The 26,293-nt window shown below is 40.9% G+C and overlaps 1 protein-coding gene across 1 annotated transcript in view; it reads right to left on the bottom strand.

Annotated features, from left to right (window-relative positions):
* The window catches only part of LOC124211845 (uncharacterized), a 62,889-nt gene extending 36,596 nt beyond the window's left edge, over positions 1–26,293 (bottom strand). The window contains exon 1 of the mRNA XM_046611327.2: positions 25,977–26,293. The gene's annotated coding sequence lies outside the window, so the exon portion shown is untranslated. The remainder of the gene's footprint in view (positions 1–25,976) is intronic.

Here is a 26,293-nt window from a genome sequence, read left to right as displayed (position 1 = left end):
TCAGAGTCCCAGGGCTCGACTCGTAGCGAAAGATCAGGTCGGATTCGACTAGCTGTGAATAATTGAGCTCCATCTCGTAGGGTGAAATTAACCCCCAGAACGAATTCCGCAGCTCCAGATCCCGCATCACACTCTTAATAATGGTCCTGCACTCACCCTCCACAGTTATTCTACCGATCCTGAGCACATCTTTAATAAGGTATAATGCCCGTAACACGTGACCTTGGTCGTAAATGTGGCGTAGCGTTGAGATACATTTACATAGGTGGTGCTCACGTACGTCCTCCGCTACGTTGCGTTTTACGTTACATTTGTCTGAGCGCCTGCCTCGTTGCGTAATGGCCCTTTTACCCAAATCCTCGTTTCCATCGTCGTTCCTCGAGAATGATACCTGCCTCGATTTCAAGTCACACGCGCCTGCAGAGAAGTTGCGTCATCGAATTTTGTTGTAAGAGCTTTGTAGCGTACCTGAATAAGTTTTCCCTTTTTTTTTTTTCAAATTAGTTCAGGGGACAAAAAGTAAAATTACCACACGATAGAAAGATCAGAATATCGAAATATCGAAGAGTCAAAAGTCTGATTAGTAGAATTTTGCAATATAGAAAGGCACAGCATGATACGACGCTCACTATTAACCCTAGTCGCTTGCATGGGGGTCCAGTTGACCCCAGAACCGACTTTGGCAAACAACGTTTGAAAAAACGTGCATGTATTGCATATCGTTTCACTTTTTCTGCTTCAAGAATTTCCCCCAAATCCTTCAACGTTTTTTGCTAAAACTAAAATTGGAGTCTATTTCTGAATTGTTATATTTTTGTCTCAGAATTTTGTTTAATTCGTATCCTAATGTTGTGTAGAGTAATAACGTTCCAAAGTTCGCTGGTTTCTGGGTAACCCCGTGTAAGTAATGTGGAAGTTTCCGTAGGTGTAAGTGACTAGGATTAAAAAATGCTCGTCTCCAAAGTGACAACGTTGAAAGGCGTATCTCTTTTTAAAACCATATGTCTTCTTATATCGTAACTCTGGCGATATTTTTTTCTTAATAGTGGTCAATGGAACCATTGACTTTTCGAAATAAGTAAGAATGTATCGAGTCAAACCATTCTATCGGCAGAATCCTGAATTTTCTGTACTTTGACTTGCTGGTGCATTTTAAAATTCTATGAGGTAAAGAATTTTTTCATCTTAGAAAACTCGATGTCGTAATTCTTCTATCGTGCTCATTCGTCTATTCACTGGATTCTGCAGTTCATACAAAGAATCTCGTTCACCGAAGAAAGAGGTGCACATCTGTCGGACTGGATAACGGGGATTACAGGGAAATTCTGCATTCATTCAATTATACCCGTGACCTGTAAAAACGTATAATTATACATACCCACGCAAATTTCTACGTCAGCATCAGCCGTTGGTGACGCGCGTAAGGGTTGTAAACCTGTTTTTACGTCTGCAAACTCGTTCACCGTGGATTCATGATTACGCGATGAGTTTGCCAGGACCATTTCAATGTTAGTCCGGCACGTTTTTTCCCAGATTTGCACCGCTTCCAGTTCAACTACTTCCAGCAATTCTTGTCGCTTACTTTCCCACTTTTGACAAAAGTTAAAACGTGCGTATATAGCACCGTGCGTCTTTAATCAATAATTGTTTAAAATCCTAAGTAATATTTTCAACACACTCCTCTCATCGAGTTCAATTTGAAAGCTCATAGTAAATCGGGACAGTGATTTTCCTTCGAGAGACATTAATTTCCATTTGTCAGGACATCAAGACTTGTCATACCACGTAAAACTTTTCTGTGACGTTCGGAATCCATTGTGCACGAGGCGATAATTGAAACGATTTTTCACGCTTTCGGTCCCGAATTTTTATCTTCGTATATAAAGTTTGACAAATGATGATTTTCGAACTGCCAATAAGAAGAGGCAAATTGTCAATGTGAGAATGGATCTCGTGACTGTCGGTGAGGCAGGTGATCGTACGCACACGTCGCAAATACTTCTCATGGACACGTGGAAAATGTGAAACAGTATTTTTTCCAGATACTTTTACATGGTCGCTGACCAAGGAAGATAAGTATACGTGTATTGACGGCTCGCGAGTTACTTGAGTATGATTGATCAAGTCATCACTCGTGTGGGGAGGAGTAGCAGTAATCCTGAGGAAAAGGAAAACGCCGAGAAATCGAATTTGCGCAATATTTCCTCAAGCTTATGAAACGCAAACACCTTATCCAACAACTTGTTATCAATGTTTTGGTGTTGTAATAATTTAATTACGACCCTTGACAAGTGTCGTAAGATTATACTGACGCTGAGTAAGGCAAAATTAATTTCATAAAGTCTGAACCCTAATCTACGTTGGTGATTTGTTGACAATATTTCCAATATATGTAATCACAACGCGGTCGAACCTTTATTTGGGAATTGTTTATCAATTCAACTCAGATCGAAGGGTTTACCGACTGGCGTCAGTGATCATTCACAAATGGATTCGATTTTTATTTGGCTTTCATCACCTCATCTCATTCCCACCCTCGAATCAGATTCATGTACACATCCTACGTGTACGCAATTCCAGCCACAATAATTCTCAAGGGATAAAAATCCACGCGTCAGTACCTTCGGTCTGGTTATTTTGCCAGTTCGCACAACCCTCATCCGGCCGGATTGAATCAGGTAGTTACGGCATGAAATCAAAGCCGTGAAACACGGCAAAACGTGATGAGAAAAGTACTGCTGATACTGAATGGATCACGTTTTTTTGGTAAATATTTCAAAGGTATTGGTGGGACACTGTTTTTACGCGAGTGTTGAAGACAGGCTGTGAAGGCACCCGCGGGCTTCGGGTATTTTTGAAAAACAAGAATTTCATTAGATGTTATTATACACGTAGGTATTCTACGTGTTTTCTCGTATTTTGTCAAAAAAAATAAATAAAAAAACTTTTATTTCCATCGCTTGCGGATATATTTTGGGAAAGGATTTGAGCGCAATAATACACAAACGGAGGGTAGCTCCTTGCGGCATATATTATCTGATATACGTAACGCCTCGAGATTGATTACTCAATATCAAAACCGTGACAAAAGGAACAGGGGTGATATACGTCTGCTGGATAGCAGCTCGGCGAACTTGTAACGTGCGTCGATAAGGATAAAATTGGCATGATCAATAAGCGAGTTACGTAAGGTCTGGAATCGTTTTAGGGGCGCTGGGCATTAATATGTAACTTGTTATTCGTGTCCTTGGACCTTTCTCTGACTTTCTAAAGAAAGTATAATAGTGACCAAGGACTAAGAACAATTTCAATTCAAGTTCGCGACGATTGATCATCGACGGAAGCACGCAAACACGTAATCCCTTTAAATAATTGACGTCTTTTCGGATATCCGGAATAATTAAGTTTAGACGTTTCGTCCATTATTTTTTATACTTCGATCGTTACGCTTGCTGGCAGCATACAAGCTGTACGACGTGCATACGTATTCGACAGAGGATAATGTGACCGCGCATAATATTAGATTTCAGACTGCACAAATAATGGAACCAGCAGAAATGTTACACGCACATATGTATACCTATATATAAGTGGTACGCAATGTACGTGGAAAAGTTTGTATCCACTTTGGGTTTCAGATTGCATGTGTCAATTCATATACATGTACGTACCAAATGCACTAGAGACGGTCTGCACTCGTGGTGACGGCAAAGTATAGTGACAAAAAATGTACAGCTTCGGATTGCAGCTATCTGTGTGACATACTTGTATACTCAATGTATACAGACTCAAGCATGATCGCCGAATTGTATTGGACGACGCCTCAACTCAGGGTCGATTTTCCGAGTTCGAATATATATTTAACTGGCTACACTTTTTGCAAACTTCACTCTCCAGACGAAGGCCTTCAGGGCCTTCAGTGTGCATCGTGAAAGTCGGCGCCGAAAAAAGGAACACTCTGAAGAAGCGAGTCCGCAGTACATAGACAATCTCCCGCGACTCTAGCTCATCTCTAATATGACATGTGGGCACAGACACACGGCACACGGGCAAATGGATAAGCTGTACTGTATACAAATATAATAACGTCGCGAGATGGCCAAACGAGACCAGTCGATCATACGATATTGACTTGCCGCAACAGACTCATACTATTGTAATCTTTCTATATGACGACCGTGACGAATTTATGGGATCAGGTACGAGGCAGCCAGTTATCATCTACATCTACGTATTTACCAAGTCGTTGCGGCTCGATGCAAACGAACAAATATCCATCCAAGCGTGTAACCAGCCGGTCACACTGGAACCACGCTGGAACTTATTGGTATCCAATCGTAAAAATAAGAGAGAAAAACTTGGCTCAATCAGTGAATCGTTTTCTTGCATCTGTTGTTCTCTGGGCGTTTGTAGCCTTCGGATTTTCCTGAAAGGAATGATAACATCCAGGCCCGTTACGTTACTGGCAACAGCACTTACGTTTTTCCTTGGTGAAGTTGACCTGATACGAGTGAGTTTATGCAATCCAAAGGATTATACGTAGAATTGAATAGAATTGCGCACGGTGAGTTTTGCGCTACGAGATAAGATGTTACGTGGATCGTTATCTTGTGAAGTTATTTCAGTGACAATGGAATCAGCGAGGCATTCCTTGTCGTTGATAACGATTGTAAATGTGCAGACAGCCTGCTACATTCATGAGACGAAAGTGATGCGACAATGGCTTTGACTTGGACAAGAGCAGGTGTGCAAACGTCAGTCGCCCGTTACGTCGTGCATTATACCTACGCAGGTATAACCGTTGCTACGGATACGTTGGACAGCCCTAACCTACAATGTGAATCTTCGTGTTATCAGTCAAGCGAGTATCAGCACCAGCCGACAATGCTGTCCCGCACACATCGATTCAGCTTATGTGCTCTACGGGCTCATCAGGTTGAGCTGCGAGGATTTCTAGCCGGAATGTATCACGCGATGGAATCTATCCGGGGAAATCGACATGGTTAGCCGCGTTGTGTTCACTCAGGTATCCAATACCAATGCCGCCTTAAGGAATTGCCCATCGTAAGTATACTCGCCATGTGCCAAGAAGCGACACGTTCGATTCCAGCAGAGGATATTTCAGAATTTAGTTTCGACTGTCCGCGGATGTGTGGAAAACCTCTTTACAGGAATGTGTCATGATCGGAGAGTAGGAACATCAGCCACCAATCAATCCGCGGCATGAATGTAGCGGCTCAAGGTACGCAGCGGCTTATATTTGCGACTCTTGGTCTGTCCGAGGATCAATTTTCACAAAATCGGAGTAATCGTTAGGCGGTGTAAGGTATTGGATTATCGACAAGCACCGAAAGGGGATGACGCAACACACGATGATGCGCGGCCGTTGACCGGAAACGCCCCGCGTTAGACCCCCATAATCCGATGTTTCGTAATTGCTTGATGACGCGGAGTTAAGACCAATGGCTTCGTCTCATAACATGTTTCCCCTCTCCTGACGTAAGTATGCACAAATTGTTTGTGACTATGCGTAAACAGCTTTCATCGCAGCTTTAACATCCCCTCAATCCAATATCGCGCAAGCAAAGTAACCGAAGGTGGAGGAGAGTGGTTTGATGATATTACGGAAGGATATTTCTCGTTAAATTTTTCACGTCATTTCGCACAGTGCGAAACGTACTCAAAGGACTTCTGACCAATTGGCAAACCTGAATTTAAACGTGGTGAACCTTGCGGTCAGGCGTTCAGTCGCTTCCGGATGATCCTGCGAGTCCTTCTGAACCCTGCGCGGCCCTTGACTCGACCAGTTCACTGCTTATAATATACCTGTAGTCTTTGAGAGCTCAGTCTTAATGCTTGTTTTAAAAAGTGAGCCGAAACGCCAACTAGTTTTCGAGTTTTCGAGATCAGTTAGGTGAGGAGAACCCGAATGCTGGACGACTGGCATTTTCGTAGAAGGTCGTCGTCAGCCGATACCCAAATACCATTAGTCTCGTGCGAACGTCATATGAGTCTTGTCACGCGTTAGCGGCTGTAGGAATGGTGTGGGGTAAAGGGGCGAAAGACGGGACTAAAGAAAACGAAGGAAGCTCCTTACCTCCCGACATCCTGACGTCAAATGTCGTTCGCGAAGAAATACCCAATAAGACGGGCGAGGCAGTTTTTCAAACTCGTTTACATACCCTGCAAGTTACGAGCCCTACACGTGCTGTCACGTCCTTGCATTGTCTGCAGGATACGTTCCTTAGTTGCAGCTAGCGATCGAGCAAACGAGGATGGAAACAAGAAAAGCTCGGATCGAGCCAGTCTGCTGCAGAAACCTGAAATTAATTTGGCGGTAACTTGAGCCGGGCAATGAATTTCACGTATTGAAAATCGACCGATTCTTTGAGTTCACGTATACCAATTTATATACATAGATGTGGCGTTGATTCCGATCGTGATCAAACCATGAATTATTTTTACGGGAAACGCAAGGAGGCTTAAGCCGAGGCTCGTTAGTTATTGAAAATTCAATTTACGGAACAGTTTGTTCCAGAGGGTTCGGCACGCGTGGACCTTGGGAAGGAAATATTTGGTCTTGAATGATTCGCTGCCGGGTGACCTTTCGTACCTACACCAACGTGACGTGTCGCTGACGCTTGGAATCTACTTTGTTTGGTCAAACAAAGGCTTATAAGGGTGATGCGTTGTTTGAAATAACCTAAAGAAACGCGCGCAGAATCGACTCCTCTCTGGATTTTACGATTCTTTCGTGTAATACCTGCCGTTATTGCACCCTGCACTTTGGCAGCGTGTCGCGCAAAAGGTTCCAAGTTCCCAGACGGTTTGGGGAATTAAGGCGAACAAGACTTGAAGGTCGAGGAACTAATTTTCCCTCGACCTTTGGCTGAAGACTCAATAATGAAAAGTTTTACTTGCCTGAAGCATTTCCCGGAGGATTATTACGTACGGCACGACATTTTCGCACAATTTTTCAAAGATCACTGTTACAGGGAGATCATAGCGATCTGTTTGATTTGCGAAGCCGAATGGAATTTTTGTATGATTACATAGATAATCAGTTTTCGACAATCGGATTAAAAACGATGGGAGGGTGTCATTTACCGGAATCGTGAAATTAGATAGCTAATTTCTTCGAGTCGATGAAAGAATTACTTTTTTGTAATTTACTTCGGCGCGTGCAGAATCGGGTCTCCTGTTCGAAGTGGCTCGAACAACTCCTTAACGACGATTCGAGGCCACGTTTTTTTCACCCTTGGAAATCCCTGGCATTATCGAGATATCACGATCACGTGTCTAGCGGTGTTCGATAATTTTTAATTAAGCAAACTTCCCGAGTCACCATCGTTTCGTTATTGACGCTACTGACATTCTTGAAAGGCAGAATAAAAACAAGGGAACAATATCTTTGAGAATATAACGCGATGCCCCGAAACTTTAAACTGATTTTTTGAACCAGTTTCAATTTATAAGTTTATAAACTAGCTGCCGTATTGTAAATAAATAAGAAGTTGCCACACATATTTTTGTACAATGAGAAAGAAGAGAGAATCGTGCGGGTGGAAAAATCTCATTAACTTTGAATTTTGTTTCTGTAATTATCGTGTAATATAAATGACCGACGAAAGTTCCGCGGATAAAATAAATTCCAACTTGACTCGGCATCGCGTATAAAATGATCGCGAAAAAATATAACATAACTCAGCCTGCTGTCGCGAAATTCAATGTTAACAGTGAAACTTTTACGACCTTTTTATCAAGCGGTTAGAGAAAACGCGAAGTCTGATGACGCCAGTTTTTTTTTTATTTATTTTTTTTTTTTTTTGGTAAAAACTGGCTGGCGCCAAAACACGCAACTAGAGATTTCGAAGGGTTCGGAAATCTGTCGCGTAAATCATTCGCACAGCCGTTGATGTGAGCGTAGAATAGGTAGGGGTGCAACTTTTTCATTTTGCAATTTTTATTTCTCCCTTTTCTTCCGTCTGATTTTATCGAAAAGCACCGTCGACGCACTTTGTAAAATCGCTCTCTCTATATATATATACACCGTATAATCTGTTTCAATTCACCAGATTTTATCCCCGCTATCGCAGAGGAAAATCCCTAATGAAACGAGCAGGATTTTTCATGAAAAGCAAGAGAAAACAAAGATTTCAATTTTACACTCCAAGGGTCTTGCATTTCTGAGTAACATACAATTTTACTCCGTGATATCTGGTTTTATTTATATCTGTTTACCTTCAGTCTAGTGGAAATAATGAACTCCTAATCGAAACTTTAGTTCCAAAAACATGTTCCGAAGACTTTCGAATATTGTAAAAAATAAAAAATTCCGGCTGCCCGATATCCTGTGAAAAAAAGGGACGTAGGTACATGAGTCGTTTACCTCCCTCCACTTGAGCTGATTTTTCCCGATCTGGAGTAAGGGCGTAAAATAAGTACCGTAGATTACAAGGAAAAATATCGGTCAGGGTTACAACGTGATGTTTTTCGAGTTATCCCGTTGATTCTCAGGTCACCCGCAGGGCCAAATGGGTGAAATTGTTTGGCCGAAGGAGCCGGATGTCATCAGGTGTGATTTGCGAAAAATTGGCGGCAAACAGGTCAGGGTTCTAGGGCTCGCATTAGCCTCGGTTTGCGGGCCGACCGAAGGTACAAATTCTCACCTCAACCTACCCGGAGGAATCTGAGGGAATATTGCAAACAGCATAGAGCTGCTCTTCGATGCCTGAGTGGCCATCGTAGTCGGAGAACTTCACCGACCCAAGTTTACACGAAGGGCGTACCTACGTAGCTGGCCGGTAACTCGGTTAATTCAGTTGCGGTCGGAGATGCCGTAATTAAATTTTGCACCTTTGATTATCAGTCTCGACTGACGGAAGCTGGTGCCGATGAGAGGAAGCGCTTGCTCAGCGTATCCGATAAAAACAGGACCGCAAAACTTGGAACGAATCTTTGCCATTTCCGATCGATTATTCGGCTCAACCTTCGGAAAAATTTTTACTGAATTTTTTTCTCTCAAGGGTAATTCATCCCGCAATTTTTCGATCGCAGGAATGAAAATAATTATTCGTTTTGTAAACACAGAGTCAAATAAGCAAACAAACAAACCGTCAACACTTCGTCACTTCTTCGTCCTCACAGATGGTCAGTTCGCATACCATTTCGATCTGGGTCTGACCCTTGACCTCTCGGATTGGGTCCACGATTTTTTATATGATTATTCTCAGTTTGAAAGGTACTTGGTTTTTTAAAAGATTTTTTGGACTTGATTTGAATTTTCTACAATTTTTTGTTTTTTTCTACGACGTTACTGATCGACGCAAGTTACAAATATGAATAAATTCTGAAAAATCGCGTGTTATGTATAAACATTCTTAAACTTACAGCCGGGGTGGGGTGATTTTTTCTTCTTACTATTTCCAAGCTTTGTCCGAAAAAAGAAACGTTCAAAAAATTAAGAAGCGGGAGTCGTTTTACTACGTATGGTTGCTGAAGCATTTTCATTTCACGGCGGATTTTTGTGAATATTTTTAGATTTTTCGAAATAATTTTTTGTATTAGCAAAATAAGGAAGAATCTCTTGCAAAGAATCTGAATTTTTTTTCAAAAACCCGACGAATAATTGTAGAATGTTTAAATCGAGTCATAAACATCTTTTAAAAAAACTAACCGCCTTTCAAAGTGAGAAAAATCATATAAAAAATGATGGGCCCAATCCGAGAGGTCAAGGGTCAGACCCAGTTCGAAACGGCATGGATTACCCCAAACGTAATTCCATATCTCGTGTAAAATTAATTGGTTACTTCAATTAGTCTGGGAAGTCAGGCCCTTGAGGTATTCGAGCACTTTACACCCTGGCCTCGTTTGACACGCAATAGGAACACAATAAATCAGCGATCCTCGGGCTGTGAGGACGGGCAACACGGAGAGTTGAAAGGCCCGGAGAACCTTCCAATTAACGGGAGCCTCAAGCGATTCAGCTCGGGATGGGCTATTCGAGTTGTAGAATCCTGTGTACCCAACACAACATCGGCTGCATTGCGAATATACCGGGGCATTTATCGAATCCTTTGGCCTTTGGCTGCTTGTTAACCGAGAAAACCTGCCGACTGGATGGAATATGGGTCATAATAACAGGGTCACTGGGCAATATCGCCTATCCAGGACGCGCATTGCATCCGTAGGCCCCATAGGCAGGTGCATACGCGTATGGGTGTGCATATTTTTGCCGATCAGACGTGGAGCGTGGAGATTTGCCGGCCCGGTTCGCGAAACGGAAATAGCGCTTCATCGGGGATTTTCTGCCCTGTGGAAATGCGGCCTTCGTCAAGGGTCACGGTCGAGTGTTGCAGGAGTCGCGGACAACTCCATATTTGCAATTAGCGGGATTTAACGATCGGCGAATGAACGGTCCTCAGGATACAGACACGGCCATTTCCCGGATTTTATCTACGGCTATAAAATTGCTCGTCTCCTAAGCTCGTTTTTTTTCTCGCTATTTGACGACCCGTCGTACAGTCTCCTCAATCTCAATTTTCCATTTTGTATCCGTACATGTTTGCCGAATTGATTACACAAGTCTTCCGAGTTGTCAGTAATGTGAGAATGTCTTTGTCACTATTCGAGATATCGCAAAACCGGCTTTCATTGGCAAAAATGAAACAACGCGAGACAACGGCGTCACATCAAGAATCTTGAAGCCTTTTACGCGCTGCACGCATCCATGGATGTAGGCGTCGCACGCCAAAGGTACGTTAAGTAAGGACACTTTAATTGGCCAATTTGTCGCTAGAAATTGTTGCGAGCTTAATGAGAGACACACACGTGGCGGCGTCGTGATTCGGAGTTTTTTTTTTTTTTTTTATCTTTATTTCACTCCTCCGTAACATGTCCTCAACAATTTTCCGCGTCAGTTGAATGAAAAGCTCAGTCGTTGACTCCATCCAATCTCGTTCTTTTTTCCAGCTACTGAAAGCAATTGTAGTACCGTTTTTAGATTTTCCCTTCCTCTCGGAGCATCTTTTCCTTATGAATTTTTTTCAAGCTTGCAAATTGAACGCGCGTTCCGATTGTCTTGAAGAGAAAAGAGCACCGACAATACAACGTGTCACGGATATTTCTTTCGCCACCGAGGCGAAACGTCAGTTTCAGCACATTTGTTTGCCGCATTCTTTTCCACGTCTCTGTCTCTCTCTTTCTCTCTCTCTCTCTTTTTATTTTATTTTATTTTATTTATTTTTCTTCTTTCACCGAGAGCTGTACATGGTCAGCGCATTTGTGTTGTCCTTAGGGGGTATATTGCTCCAGGACATTTTTTAATAAACGCTTTTCTATCTCTCTCTCTTCTCTCTCTCTCTCTCTCTCTCTCTCTCTCTCTCTCTACGTCTCCTCAATTCTTAGAACGTTTCTCAAATTTTCATCCCTCTTGCACCTTAGAGTACGGAGCCAATTATCATTTCCCAGATAATTCCTCCTTTTGTCAACTAGCACAACTTTGCGCAAGGTCAATTACCGATGCCGTTGAAAAGAGGGTGCAGTATAAATATAGACACCTGCAGTCTCTTTTACACTCGAATGGCATGGGAAAAAGCTCGCGATGGAATTTCGTTCTAGCACTGCATTACAGTGTTCAAATTCTCCCGGAGCTTTGGGAGCCGTGGAGTCACACCGATATTCGAAGACACGTAAAACGCGTAGGGGAACAACGTATTGCCATAATTATCACCGCTCCGCTGCTCGGGGGTTTCGCATGTCTACCATTTTGCCCGTAAAAAAATCAACGCCATGGGATCGACAAACCCTGCTGCCCAGATTGGATCCATTGATCGCCCTTCGTCCGGAATAATTTCATTAGCAAAAGTCTGGGATTAAAGCCACGTCTCAATTTAACGCACCTGCAGATCAATTCCATGCGTCGACGTGATTATCGGATACCGCTACAGGTTCTACGCTCATATCCATACCCGTGAAAAACTTGCAACCGTATGTATAATGCAATCAGCGCGCGTATGGTACGAGTTTTTCCGAGGTTGCTGTTTTTTTTTTTTTTTTGTTTTTCACTTCTTCCTCTACGATTCGTTCATCTTCGAACCAATTATACGATTTTTCACGGTGGGAATATTAATTCCGAACGAAGGTTTTTCAAGGTACCAGAACAATCCACGATCTTTGAAAACCTGCATATTCGCGCCCTTTTGTCTGCTTCCATTTTAGCCTTCACCTTTTGCGGTAACGCGTTACGCTTATTATTGCCGACGGTCTGTGCAGTAACTCCGTACATGTTCATGGGTTATTTAGAGGTTGTGGTCGGTGAAGCTTGGCCAGAAGCTTCTCAAAGGCATGGCGGTCTCATTAATCATTAGAAATTTCCGTTACAGTCAGAAACGGCCAGCTTTCGGTAATATTTTTCCAAATATAGTTCCTTCGATCTTTCCCGGGTATTACGGGAATTAGAAACAAGCCTGCTGTGGAAGCTGTGATAAATTGCGTGATTTTGCAACTGACGATATGAAGCAGAATGGTGCTATGGAAGCTGGTTTCTCTCGAGGCGAAAAGCATGCATGGTAAAATGTCTTCCAGTAGCGTTAACTTTGCTATCGCAGACTTGCAGTGGCGTTTGAGCTTCAATTTGCTACCTGGGTTGCAGACTCTGTGGCATTTCGGTCTGCTTTGTTTACGTACTTGATGGTGCGGCTAACTAAGCCTCTGGACTCTTTGTCGCCTGAGAAATGAAATTTACGAAAGCAGGGTAGAGCTTTCGTGTTTTCACTCTACAAATGGAAATCAACCGTCGGTTTCATAGGAGTTATACCGTCACCCAATTACGTTTTACAGAAAATTGCAGCATTTCGTGTCCGGCTGATTTGTCACAATTTTCCTCCATGTTTCGCCTTCGCACAGCAAAGAAAACTTCAACGAGAGATTTCGAAAGACGTCTTTTCTGGCATCCTTTATTAGGCTTCAAACACCGTGGTATCCTTTGCTAACTCAATTTTTGGTGTATTTTCACAGGTTGACTAAATCCCGATTCTCTTCTGAGTATTATCAGAATCACCTTGTGGTTACAGATTACGGTTCTCACGATTCCAGTTTTGGATGTAGACGAAATTTCGCGAAGTGCTTGTTATTATAAACCCTTCAAACCTCACCCTAGAATAGTACATTCAACAAGTCCGGTGATTAATTTACTAATTTAATCACGTATGCTAGACTGTTTGAGCACTTTGTTCAAACTGTCCATAATTCCCAATTAGCACTCATCCTTACACGTAATTTATTCCCTGAATTTGTGTCCAACTGATGTTAAGCCTCGAGCTTTCGTGCAGCCGTAGGATAAGGCAATCATTCAGGCCTGTCGATATTTTCGTATAGTATTTAATTACGTCACTTAAACATGTACCTCATTGAATCCACGACGGACTTCGAGAGTACCTGGGTCACTTCAAATTGTCACCGTTTACTGCTCGACTTAAAAACTTCCGAAGCTTTCGGCTTGATATCAAGCCTCGAGATGTAAAAGATCTTGAGCTGATACAAAGTGCCGAAAATCGTTAAATAGGGTAAATATTTATCCACAGAAAGTGGCGTTGTTATGTACATATAAATACGAAATATGAGCTGAGAATCGCAGAAGAAAACAGTGGTCCAAAAATTTTTACAGAGAGCAAAAGAAATTTGAAAGTTCTGGTCGGTTTAAGGAACACCTCGAGGCGCACTTAGCTCAAAATTTAAACACGAGTGTATATGAGGGTAAGGAATTCGCAAAAACGATTCGACACGCTTTTCCCAAGTAACTTTTAAACGAACGCTGCAAGATAATAACTCTCGTATAAAAGTAAACACTACGTGAGAAAAAATATTAATATCGAAGGAAAAATTATCCCGAAAAAAAACGTACCTACATTAATATACTGAAAAGCTCTCGTAGATCGTAGAATAAAAAAACGTTAATAAAAAAAAAAAAAAATACAGAAATGGGAATTTAAGGGGTCCGGCCACCCAGATTGCTCGGAAACTGGGTATACTCTAAAAAAATTTTGTAATCTCGAAAGTATAAATGGGTATATTTTTTAAAAATTCATAAACTCGAAAGTATAAAACGGAATGTTTTTGTCTTTGAACACGTATTACAATACGGCCTTATAGGAATGCCAGTAATAAATTTCACCCGAAAATATTAAAAAATGGCAGTGCTGCGGCAATTTTCGCTGAGATTCTCTGCACGCCACGCGCTTATGTATCACCGTTATATTGCACTTGAAAAAAAAAAAATCGGCTCGTTCGTGAATAGTTTCGCTAAAGTTGGCGTGCGGACGTTTTTTCTATTGTCGGGAAAAGTATTCTGAGTCGGGGACAAAAGGTCCGTATTTTTCACCGAAATTTCACAAGAAAAAACATACATAATACTAATCAAGTAATCGCAAAAATTATATCCAAATTTCAAGTCACTCGGATCGACAGTTTTCGAGATCAAGTTTGGCAATTTTGTGAATTTCAATTCGACTTGCGGCTCAAATTGTTCGTAACACTTCAAGATTAATTGTAACGAAAAATGAGATGAAAAAAATTGAACATTTTTGAGTGGCCAGGCCTCTTGAATCTCAATCTCAATTTTCTCTGCACTTCTTGTCTAATAATAACAGTTAAGTGATTAATAATTGACGATCGTGATCCCGAGAAGATCGTTAATGATATGCCTGACATCGTTGCAAGAAGACTTGATCCGTGTTATCGCGCTTTCAGCCTCGAACAAGTCGGGAATATCGAGCACAATGGTCAGTATTTATTTTCTTCACAGGGTGGCGAAATTAATTCGGTGACATACAGTCATTATCCAGTAGCCGGGTCATTTAGCAGAGCTTCGAATCCCCTCATGATTTTCAAAATAACCAGACGGAATTTCGTCTTGCTTTTACCAGCGAGACTGGCTTGGAACGTCCTCGCTCTCGAATCTCCATTTGCAAATTGTGACGAAAAATCGATACCGTTCATTGTATGAGACTGGCAGTTGTAATGGGATTTCTGAAGCTGCTTGTCGAGCAGCTTAATAATAGCGTGATTGAAAAAAGAAGACAACGAAAAGAAGCCTCCATTAGTGTTGAAACGGATCCGGAACTGAGCGGGCTACTTTTTAAACTGTACCTATTCTTTCGCAGCGTTTACTTCGCTTCGTTTGCTTTAAAAACGTTGAAACTTAAGCTTCGTCAATTTTTTCTCACGTCCAACTGCACCCTTAAACCCGCTCATTTGGAATTCCACTCGCAGGTACCTTGTGAAGCCTTAATGAAGCCTTGATTAAGTCGCCTCCGCGTATGTGATGCAACAACGCGCTCGGGTCGAACACGCTAAATGCGTTATGAGAAGCCTGCAGAATCGTGTCCGCAGGATAGAATTTTTAAAGTTCGGTAAAATTCGCGAGAAAGCAGCCATCGCGGTAAACACTCTTGTTGGAAAATTGTTAACCGGGGACAGAAGCTGCGCCGAATTCGAGTGAATGACTGCAGGGCAAAAGTAATTGATCGCGTACAGAGAATTGTCATTTCCCTCGAGTCACTCGGCTTCTGACGCCATGATTCACCCTTAATTACACTGCATTTAAGTCATGGATATAACATCCGTGGGGTTAATCTAGACAGGATACTAATTAGCGGCAGTTTGATTGTCCGGGAAGTGCGGGTCGTCAGTTTTACCCGTGATTTTGAACAGTGTCTGGCGTACAAATTCCCCGGCTACGAGCTTCGATGAAGAGCTCTTCATTACTTTTCATCCCGCGAAATTTGCAAACGCGCATAACGCGCTTTTAATTCGCCGTCTGCAATTTTTTCAACAGCTGTTTTTGTAACATTATTATGCATGCCCGACGAAAGTTTACTGCGAATAGCTGCGAGAGAGTGAAAGTAATACCCTGTTCCCCTAATTGAATGGTCATCGTTATTCTCGTTAACACCGCCGCGTGCCTTGTAGAGAAAAAAGTTTCTGCAAACCGCATAATAATATACATAGAAGGAGCGAGGCTCGTCGTTGCTCAATGTAAAATATGAATAATTTTCACCTATCTTGTTCTTGGACGTAAGTTAATTCATTAAACAGATCTTTTTCATGTACGAAGCACTCAGTTTTTCACTTTGCAGAACGATAACGCGATTATTAATCTATCAGAAATTTCAGCCTTACTCAATTTAAGCCTCGAATGATTCCGTTTTTTTAAACCTTTGCCATTATTAACGTTACTTTTTACTTTCTCAAATTCAATATCACGAGACGCGGACACTTTTCTTCGAACCTAAAAAAGTCGACGTACTTTATGGAGAATTTTAATACGTAATACATGAATTTCTAACTAACATACAAGATTTTTACTCCAACAATTACGCTATGAGAGTTTAAAAATTTTCCAATCATATGTTGAAATTTTAAATTAGTCGATGAAAATTAAAAAAATTTGAATTTCAATGAAAAAAAATTTTAACTTCACCGATTCATTTCCGTCCTTTTTGCGTCGCATAAAAATAACGTGAGTTGGAATTTGTCAAAACTTTGTCTGACTCTCTTCCTTCTTCGTCTTAAACTCTTTACAAATTCAAAACAATAGGTAACAGAAGTGAGATGGTTAATTGGCATACTGACAATGAGCCACAGTGCTGTCATAACTTGGATAACGGGTTGCGAAGTAAGAGCGACAGAGAGAGACGACGGATAAATTAATTGTGTTTCTGTAGTTGACGTGATAGATATATTGCGAGCCTCCGTCATAAAATTTCCCGAGGTTCTCTGCTCTAGGTGGGATTAGACAATCAGTATTTTAATGAGTTCGGTAATGAAACGTAATGCGTAAATTATGCAGCCGGTTACGAGCCTGGATCCTTTGCATCAAGGACTGTGTTACATGCTACAGGGTCTCGGCAAATGAGATATTCTTGCGTTTTGTACGCCTTTCGGTTGGATGAAAAGCAGGCGAGCTCGCAATCCTCGCGGAGTGTAAAAGGAGTAAAAGGACGATAATTTCCTCTCGCAATCAGTTTCTTTCTGCAGAAAATCCTTTTTCAAGGGTTTCTTAGTCGATGTAAGCCTATCAATTCAGGCACACACTTCGGAAATTATTACGTTCGATATACAGCAGCAGGTTGTTTACCGAGTTGCGATATTTCGTGGGCGTCGACGGACTGACGACATTGATTCATTATTTCCTTTGTTATACTTGGTTTTTGACGGGTTCAACGAACCTCGACTCAACTCGTACCAAAAGAGCGATACGTCAGGTTATTTATCGCGGTTTCACCCCGCGTGTCGTTTCTTAGGCTTCCTGTGCCGACAATTATAATACAAGTAAACCGTATTTATAACTTCAATACTGCGGCGCGAGTTATGAACGCAGCTAAAATCCGGTTTCCTCAATTATACGTGCCCGATGTAATATAATTTTCTTCGCCTCCCCGAGCTTTCGATTCTTTAATGCTTCGCATTCGTTCATTGCTTCGTAATCACTACTTTCGACTTGAGAGGATTGCACGCTGTGAAAAGCGAAAAGGAAATACGTACCTCTACACGAACAATTTCCGAATCGGTGATTTTTCGGTCCAATATGCGGATGTCTGGGAAAAATGAGAAACGAGAACGATCCGACTATTGTTTCTTTGTTAATTTATTGAATATGAGTCAAAATTGAACCTAAATTTATAAGCGCGACAAAGATGTGGCACATTTGCAGCCATGTAAATAGATGTACGGTAAGTGTGAAACGAGCAGACAATTTATTCAGTGAGTCCAATTCAGAATTAAATTTATTCGACGCTCAACCATCGGGAGGTATTTGAAAAAAGATAGAAGCAAAGTTTAGGTTCTGTGCTCCCCTCCATTCTGACTCAGGTCAATCAAACTATGGATCGGTGGAAATAATTGGTTTCGAGAATTTGTAAAGAATTAATAGCCTCGTTTCCCTAGTTAACGATTCAAAAAAATTCGGCCGAACTCTTTGAATCGCCACGACAGATTTAATTGTAAAATTAAATATTGAACAATACCAATGTTACAAAATTAAAGTGCTTCAGTGAATTTGTAGAAAATAAGCTGTCACAGAGTGGAATCTAACGAGTCTGTCAGATTTTCAACAATTCTAAAGCGTTTTGAAACAAAGTATCAATACGCAAGCATTTCTTGATGATTCTAGGATTTCTGATTTTGTATTCACATATATACAATAGTTTGAGAAGTATCTATTCAATTTGGGACTATTTATTGATAAAATTTTAAAAATAATATCGTTTTCTGGCGAACCAACCTCTTTAAGACGCTTGTTATGTTTTTGGCGTTCAAGTCTTTTTTGGCGGATAAACAGCACAGCACGTATAACTAAGATCACTAGACTGGTGATTTATTATAACGTATTGTAAGAGAAGGAAGATACACACAGTGTTGATAAATATATTGGGATGTTTGAGCGTTCTACGTTGTGTGGAAGAAAATTTCTGGAGAATCATGTTGTAGCACTTGAGTTATTATTTCTTTCATGACATTTTCATTCAATCCAAATATCACGATCCGTAACACAACGATATATCGACCAGGAATCTTATCCTCCTAAATTAAAAGTTCGTCATAAATTATAACTATTTTATGAGATTGAATTAATAATGAAAACATCGTCAGACACGCTTCTCAAACATCAACTGGAGACTTAATATTACAAGTGTGGGTCTTCTTAGTGACGTAAATTGATATTACGATTGATGTAAGCAATAAAAAAAACTTTTTATTCACGATTCTTCATAAATTAAAAAAAAAATCATATAAAAGTGAAAAATCAACTAGGCGTGATCTTCCACATAACGTAGAACGCTCATCTTTTGCCAGAACCTCTTTTTCAACCTAAACAAATTTTTTAGCCGATGCCATGGTGGAAAATCGCGAGCTATTTTTTTCCGAAGCACCTTAATGTATACATATAAATGTATATTGCACTGGCAGACATCGGCGCAACAGTCTTCCACCACAGTCGGGCAGACTTACGGTTTTCGCGCATTTTCAGCGATCCTTATTCCATCTATTTCACATGTGTAGATCACCCGACGTATGTGTCGTGGAAAAGACCGAGTAACAACGCTCTCAAAGCGAGACAGCCAAGTTCTTTTCAGGCTGCATATCGGCTCCCGACTATTTTCTCGAGATGCGATTCCGACGCAGGGATAACGATCAGAGTACACGATAGCGTTACATTCCCCGGGAACGTATAAACGGCGTAAAAATAGAGTGGGAAGCGCCAGACGAGACTCGATTTGGGTACGTTATGTTGATCGGAAATCTCCCGTCAGCCACGGGAGAAATATTCCTGCAGGAGGTCCCGCTGCTCGAGTTCCAAGGATCAAGTTTCAAGCCTTGGCGTTCGAGCTTGCCGGCTCAAGTTCGGAGATTCAAGTCGCGCGGATCGTGGAAACTGCGTACAAGTCCTTGTACATTTTCCGTGTACCTAATATCGTTTCACGATTCCGTTTCGTTCGCGCCTGCTCCAGGAAGGATATCGGAATGCTTTTAACGCCTGCACGCTCTCTTAATTTAAGCCGGAAGATTATGCGCGCGTTTTCCGGCCTCGATATTACGTGTATGAATATTTGACAAAAGTATGAACCCCGCCTTTCTCTGAACGCGAGTTTCAACGAGTGCTCCGGAGTTTCCGCCTAATGAAACGACTGAATAACGTTGTAATGGAGTACCGTTTTAATCACTTTATTCTCCGCTTGTCGCGTGGATTACAAGGATCACACTGTGCGAGGATATAAATAAAATTGAAACGTCCTTCGGTACGAATCTGCGATTCAATGCAGGAAGGATCTCGTTACTGTAATTAAGGAGCTGAACGGAACGAAGAGTTGAATCGATTTTTCTCATATTTCTCTTATTATTCGAAAGCTTCCATGTCCCCCTTCGCCAAGGTGATTCACCTACCCGATTTTTTCTAAAAACAAGAATATCAACATTTTCAAGTGTATACAATGAAAACTCCGTAAGGGTGAAAATCGAAGGGGAACCTGTCACCCGGAGGGCTTTTTGCCACTATTAGAAAGATAACATTCTCCGTAATAAACCCCTGCTGATGTATATAATAGACTGCAGAAATATTGAAAATTGGAAAACAAAAATTTTCTCCGATTCGAAAGTCAGGACGGAGAAAGGAAGAAAATTGGACATATCCTTTTTTTTTATTATTCACACTACGAATTCACGCAGGTAAAACAAGGGCACGCTGAGAGTCGTCGCCCTAATGATAAATGTGTCTGTACAACGATAGGGATAAATATAAATCAGGCGAATCGATCACGCAACCCTGTATAGCTAAGGATGCGGTTACTCACCGTGAACGGTGTTGCGGATTTATTTACCCTCCAAGATCTACGCCAGAAAGAAATCGGTGTATTTAAGTTGAATGAGCGGATGAAAGAAGAATTGGAGAGCCGGCCAGCCATGATTTTTCCCCGACCAAAGTAACAACGCAATCACGAATTCTTGCCCGAATATTGTAGAGTTTATTGCCTCGGGAATTGGTCTGCGGAGAATGGAATAACTCGAATTCCTGTTGTAAAAAGACTCGGAGGAAGTGGCGGGGGAATGGGTTGAGAAACCAGGCAGGTAAATTTACTCGCAGGCAAACGTGTCGGCCGGCCGTCAACCCGCCTAATATTGCTTCGAAAATTACAAGATACGAAAGGAAGAAGAGGGAGAGGAGAAGAAAAAAAAACACCAAAGAATAGTGACGACGATGAGGGTAAAACACGCACAGGTTCGGCGCCTCGAACTTCCATATTCCCGTGGAGGTCAGCAGCTGGCGAAAGCTTTTCTCATCAATCCACAAATTCATACCGATTCTTGCACTCATCGTGCCCCGAAGGTACAACATATCATCCGTCATCGCGTCGCCTGCCCTTCGTACCTTATAGCTAGACGTGCATGGTTGAATCGATGATCGAACAAACAAGCACCGCAGCTTCTGTACGGCCAGGATCTGAAGAAAAGCTCTTTTATTGCATAACGCGAGTAGCAGTCTACACGTGTCGAACCCTACAGGGGTTCCCGTAAATACAACGCTTGTGTATGAAACAACGTTACATATATACCGCCTCGAACACGCTTTATTCTGCAGTTATATAAATAAGAAAAGGAACAGAGTCTGGCATTGGATTCGAACCGGTTTATATTCCCTGGGGATGATTGTTGCAAAAAATTCACGAGGATTCGTCGAACGAAATTCCTTCAAAGCTTCTTCGTTCTTTGGGTTCAAATTTCCGCTACGATAAGTGTCCACTTTTGCCTTCAACTCGTTTATTCTCCCGCTTAACTAGCTGGGGTGGCAAAAATTCCTCAGTCATCCGGTTTCTTTAGCCGGAGACCCGAGGGCGAGGGCTCATAAAGAGTACGACGAACGTGTTACAACAGCAAGGCTCTAATACAAGAGCTAAAAGTTTCGGCGAAGGGTGATAATTTTTCATATTTCCCCGAGTGGTAAAAGCTCGTTTACATTTTATTACCGCAGAGGGTGGAGGTATCAGCGCTAGAGTGATACAAGGCAGCGAAAAGTATTAATGTTATTCAAAGTGTATAGTGGGTGTGTAAGAAGGTGGGCGGAACACCGAAAATATCCTTGAAATCGAGGGGCGGGTAGCTGCAAAGAAAATATATACAAGGAAGAATTTCACCCCGAGACACGGTTCGGTAAAATTTCGGGTACTCGTGTACTCGCAGGGGGCTGGACAGGAAACGAGGTTCCCGCTCTGCTGGACTGTGAAATGACGCAATATACACATACTAGTTCGGGATTTTATACATTACGTACACCCAGTAGTATTCGTGGCATTAATTGCGAGTGAAGAAGAGAATTAAAAAGGGCTGTGTGTTTTTGAAAAAAGAATGACACTTACAGGCTTTCTTAATTCTTCTCCTCAAAGGGATTAGTGGCATTCCCGACGCGCGGGGTGTACATGAAAAATTCAACTCTGGATGCGAGAGGATTGAGAATCAGTGATATACATATATATACATATATTATATATATATATGTTACCACAAGAAACCACAAGATACCTTTTTTGTAGATTGATTTATTCTTAACAAGAAAGCTATCTTGTTAAATTTGACATAATCCAGTATTTCATGAGATATTTTTCAAAAACGCATTGACTGCAAAAAAAAAAAAACTACAAAAAGGTATCTTGTGGTTTTTTCGTAAAATATATATTTACACTGGCAATTGTGATCTTATCTAAATTTTACAAAAAAAAAACCTTAAATAAATACATAAAATCAACTTGCGCTACCTCTAAATCTTGAGTGAAAAAAATTTCCGCGTGCAGGCATTATTTTTTCGTCATTTCGAATCGTTTTTTCGCTACCACTTTTTTTCCAAAAAAATATGGATTTTTTTGAATCACCCTAATATATATAAATATATACAACGTACGAATACAAGGGTGAAGCAAGCTAACACGAGGGGCGAGAATTCGAGGTATTGATTCAAGTTCAGTGTCAGAGTTCGAGGTCACGGAGTGAATTCCGAACCAACAAATTGGCCCACCACGTATGCAGTGTACACGCGTCTATACCTACATAGATTACGCGTATAGATGTACATCCTGTCGGACATTCGATATACGAATTAAACATTCCGCTCAGGGAGGTGCGAGAGCTGCATTTGTCAACCTGCTGACAAATTGTACCGTACATACATATACACACGAACAACAACCTGCGCTTCGCATAATTTGCGGGGAAAAATGATCCTTATCATCCACGTTGACGTTCCTCTCCGTGCAGAGGTATACATAGATATGTGTACAACAAGGACGTGCTTATCTCTCGTTTAATTATAACTCGCCAAACACGCCATGGAACAAAAAAGAGATAGAAATAAAAGTATAACAATTTATTCTACCGAATAAGTACGAATAAAATATAGAGTAACGGGGTTTTTTTTTTTTTTACCGTAATTAATAACCTCGGTTGATTAAATTATATGAAGTAATATCTTCCAGAAATTTATCACAGATTTTTTTGAAGACTCAATTTTTAACATCTTTTATTACACTGAGAAAATAATTTGTTGAATTTATCATAAATTTTTTCGACCTCAGGAAATGGTTTTCGAATCAATGAGAAAGTGGTCGGAACGATAATTTGTGTGTTATCAGTTGAAACTACATTTATTTCAATTGAAAAAACATTTCTCTTGTCATATTCGATCGCTATATCTGGTAAGTTCGATAGCGTACATTTTTTTTTCAATTCTTTTAATTGTACGAAAAAAAGCACAACAGATCAACGGAAACGAGAACGAGGCGTGGTGCTGCGGCTTCGATGTAACGATTTTGAAAACGGTGTAAAATATACACCGCAAGCTTTCGACGATGCGGAGCTTTGAGTTACGTGCAGGCTGCGGCTAATTGCACCGCGTTTTTTAAGCTCCCGGACTTTGCGATGCGTTGAAATTGTACGCATTAATCGAGTTTCGGATTGCATGCTGTCGATTAATCAAACGGACGTTCATAAAACGGCGGATTTCACCTTTGGGCTTAGCAAGGCTGGCGGAAGACCGAGGCAATTTATTTTTCTCATGTTATATCATTTTTCGAGGAACAGGATAGCGCCACTTCGCGTTGTTCCTTGAGCCCAGTCGGAATTCCGCTCGGACGATAGGGGTTGAAAATGACAGAAAATCTTGTCAAACCGTTGGAGGAAGGGAGAAATATCGAACAATATTTCCACTTTGCGCAAATTGTAATTGGCTGCAGAGTGCGGAATTAACTGAAGGAAAAATTTCTACTGTGTTGTTAGTATTTTTGTACAATGATTTCTACGGGACTCGGATAAGTGCTTGAGTTCCGGAATTCGAAGGTCCCGGATGGATCCGTTAAGGGAGGCTTCTACTTTGTTCGGCCGAAAAACGTTTCATTTCTCATCAATTTATCATGCAAAAAATATGAAGTATATAGTATGTTGATAGTTGGTACGTTTATTGAGCGGTCTTTATTGAACATGATAATACATTTTAAAGTTTGACGAACTATGGTATGTGCTGGGGGTGGGAGGACGCCCGCGATAATATTCCAGCCCTCGATGACGAAGAAATATTGGAAGATAAAAAAATAGTGAGCTACCGAAGGGAAAGTTTAGGTTTTTGTTCAGATAATAAAAATGTTTGAACATTTTTGGATAATTTTGGTTCAACTAACGAAGACGTTCGTTGTGCCCGTGCCCGCCAAATTTCATAACGATGCTCATCTAAGGCGTGCAGAAGCACTTCCGCAAGCGAAGAACATCATCGCCGTATTTAGTAACCCTACCAAGTATAAACATGCTATATTTAATATTTTTCTGCATAAAATTTTGATTAAAAATGGAACATTTCTTGGCCCAACAAAATTGGAAACCACCCTTAAGCAAAGCTCCAAAATGACAATCAGATCGATTCGGTGTTACGTCAAGCCCGAGCTTCCAGCTTCATATAAATAGCCCGCTCAGCGGTGTATCGTCTCAGATTTATGGCAAGTTTACGATCCTATATTTGCTTCGGTAATTGCTCAACCTTGTCCGTAAACACTCGATGAGTTATTTAATCGGGCAGAATATTTTCAGAGCTCTGTGTTTACCGCGGTTTTGTAATCTTTCAGGAAATCTACGATATCCCGAATTCGTTCATCCGTCGTCTGCGATCAAACTGTTTATTTTATTTTTTTTTTTCTTCATTTATTTACGTCAACATTCCATTCAAGTGAATTTTACACGACCATCATCACTGTTCTAACTATAAAAAAATTTTTTTTTGTTCTTTCTCAATTGTGTCACGTTTCGAAAGCCAGTGTTAAAGTTATTGTTTGTTTACGAATTTATCGGTAACCTCTGTCAAGTTTGAACGGTCACGCTTAATACTGGAATTGAATGGTGGAACGAAAGCACCGTTTTATAAAAGAAACTGATATGGATGGCCTCCAGTAGTCTAGCCAAATTTCGACGCGCCCAGTGGTAATATCGGTGAAGAATCGGACAAATTCGTCTTCCACAACTCTAATCGTGATTTATAAATTGACCTAGAGACTGACATTGACCGTTATTCTTCAAGCGATGCGTTTTTAGACCGGTGTGTATCAGCATAATATACATTATGCTTGTGTATATAATGTAAATACGCTATTACACGAAATCTACGTTTACAGCATTTTTTTACTTCATCGAAATTACGCGAGTTCTAGAGTTTCGTCCTGTACGTGGGCTAAATTGAGATCTCGAAATAAAGTTTACTTAACTCTGACTGATGTGCCGGGGTTGATGAGAGTGAACGAAAGAGAGTCAACTGAAATTTTCGAGGACCGAATCGTTGCGGTTTTGAAACACATTTGTCCTCCCTTCATTCTCCAATTTACCGAAAGTGATTTGGAGAAAAAAAATCGTGACAAATTGAAGTCCTAAAAAAGAGTTGATCCAAAATTATTCGAAACGAAGATTCGACTTTTTGCATCAATCAAAAAAGTTTCCAACATGTTATTTTATACATACCTTATAAAATATATCGCAGTAATGTATAAACCAGCTGTTGAAAATTGTATTGCAAAGTAATTTGATGCTACATCGATATTTGGAATATATAGCTATTACCAGGAAATTCGTTCACCAATTAATTGTTAGCTATTCAGCATATTATTGTTACGTAAGAAATTCATTTGTTATAGATGTGTTGGGGTATCGTTAATGTAGGCATATTGGAAATGAATCTGTGTTGTAATTCCATGACTAAATATTGCTGGGATCGAGTATTTTCAATGTCGAAATCGTTTGTAATTTTCTCGCATAATAATTTTGCAATTCACCCGAAATCAATACTTCGCTATTCTAAGAAAAGCTTATGAGTAATTTTGAGTAACCTCATTGCAGTAATATATTCTAACTGCAATCGGGTTACGTTTTGCAGGTACTCAATATCAAAAGATACTCACCAACTTGACGCGACGTTGAAGTTCCTCAGCCAAAGGTAACCACTACAACATATAACGTACAGTTCTGATCACACGTTGACGCGAGAAGTGTAAAAAGCGATTAAAAAGATAAACGAAACACACGAACTGAAAAAATAAAACGGAGCAAAAGTCCAAGTATTTATTTACTCAGTCAATTTTTGCGGTGAAGTATAGTCAAAATTCACTTCAAACAGCGTAGATAGGTAACGTGATTTGCGAGCTGAGAATTTCGCCGAGAGAAAACGTAAGAAAATTCACCGATACCGTTCGCCTATTGCCCGTACTGGGAAAGCGAA

Source organism: Neodiprion pinetum, chromosome 2, assembly GCF_021155775.2.
Source record: "Neodiprion pinetum isolate iyNeoPine1 chromosome 2, iyNeoPine1.2, whole genome shotgun sequence".
NCBI classification, from domain to species: Eukaryota; Metazoa; Arthropoda; class Insecta; order Hymenoptera; family Diprionidae; genus Neodiprion; species Neodiprion pinetum.
Note: the sequence above shows the minus strand (reverse complement) of the source record. Positions and strands in the feature narration are given on the sequence as shown.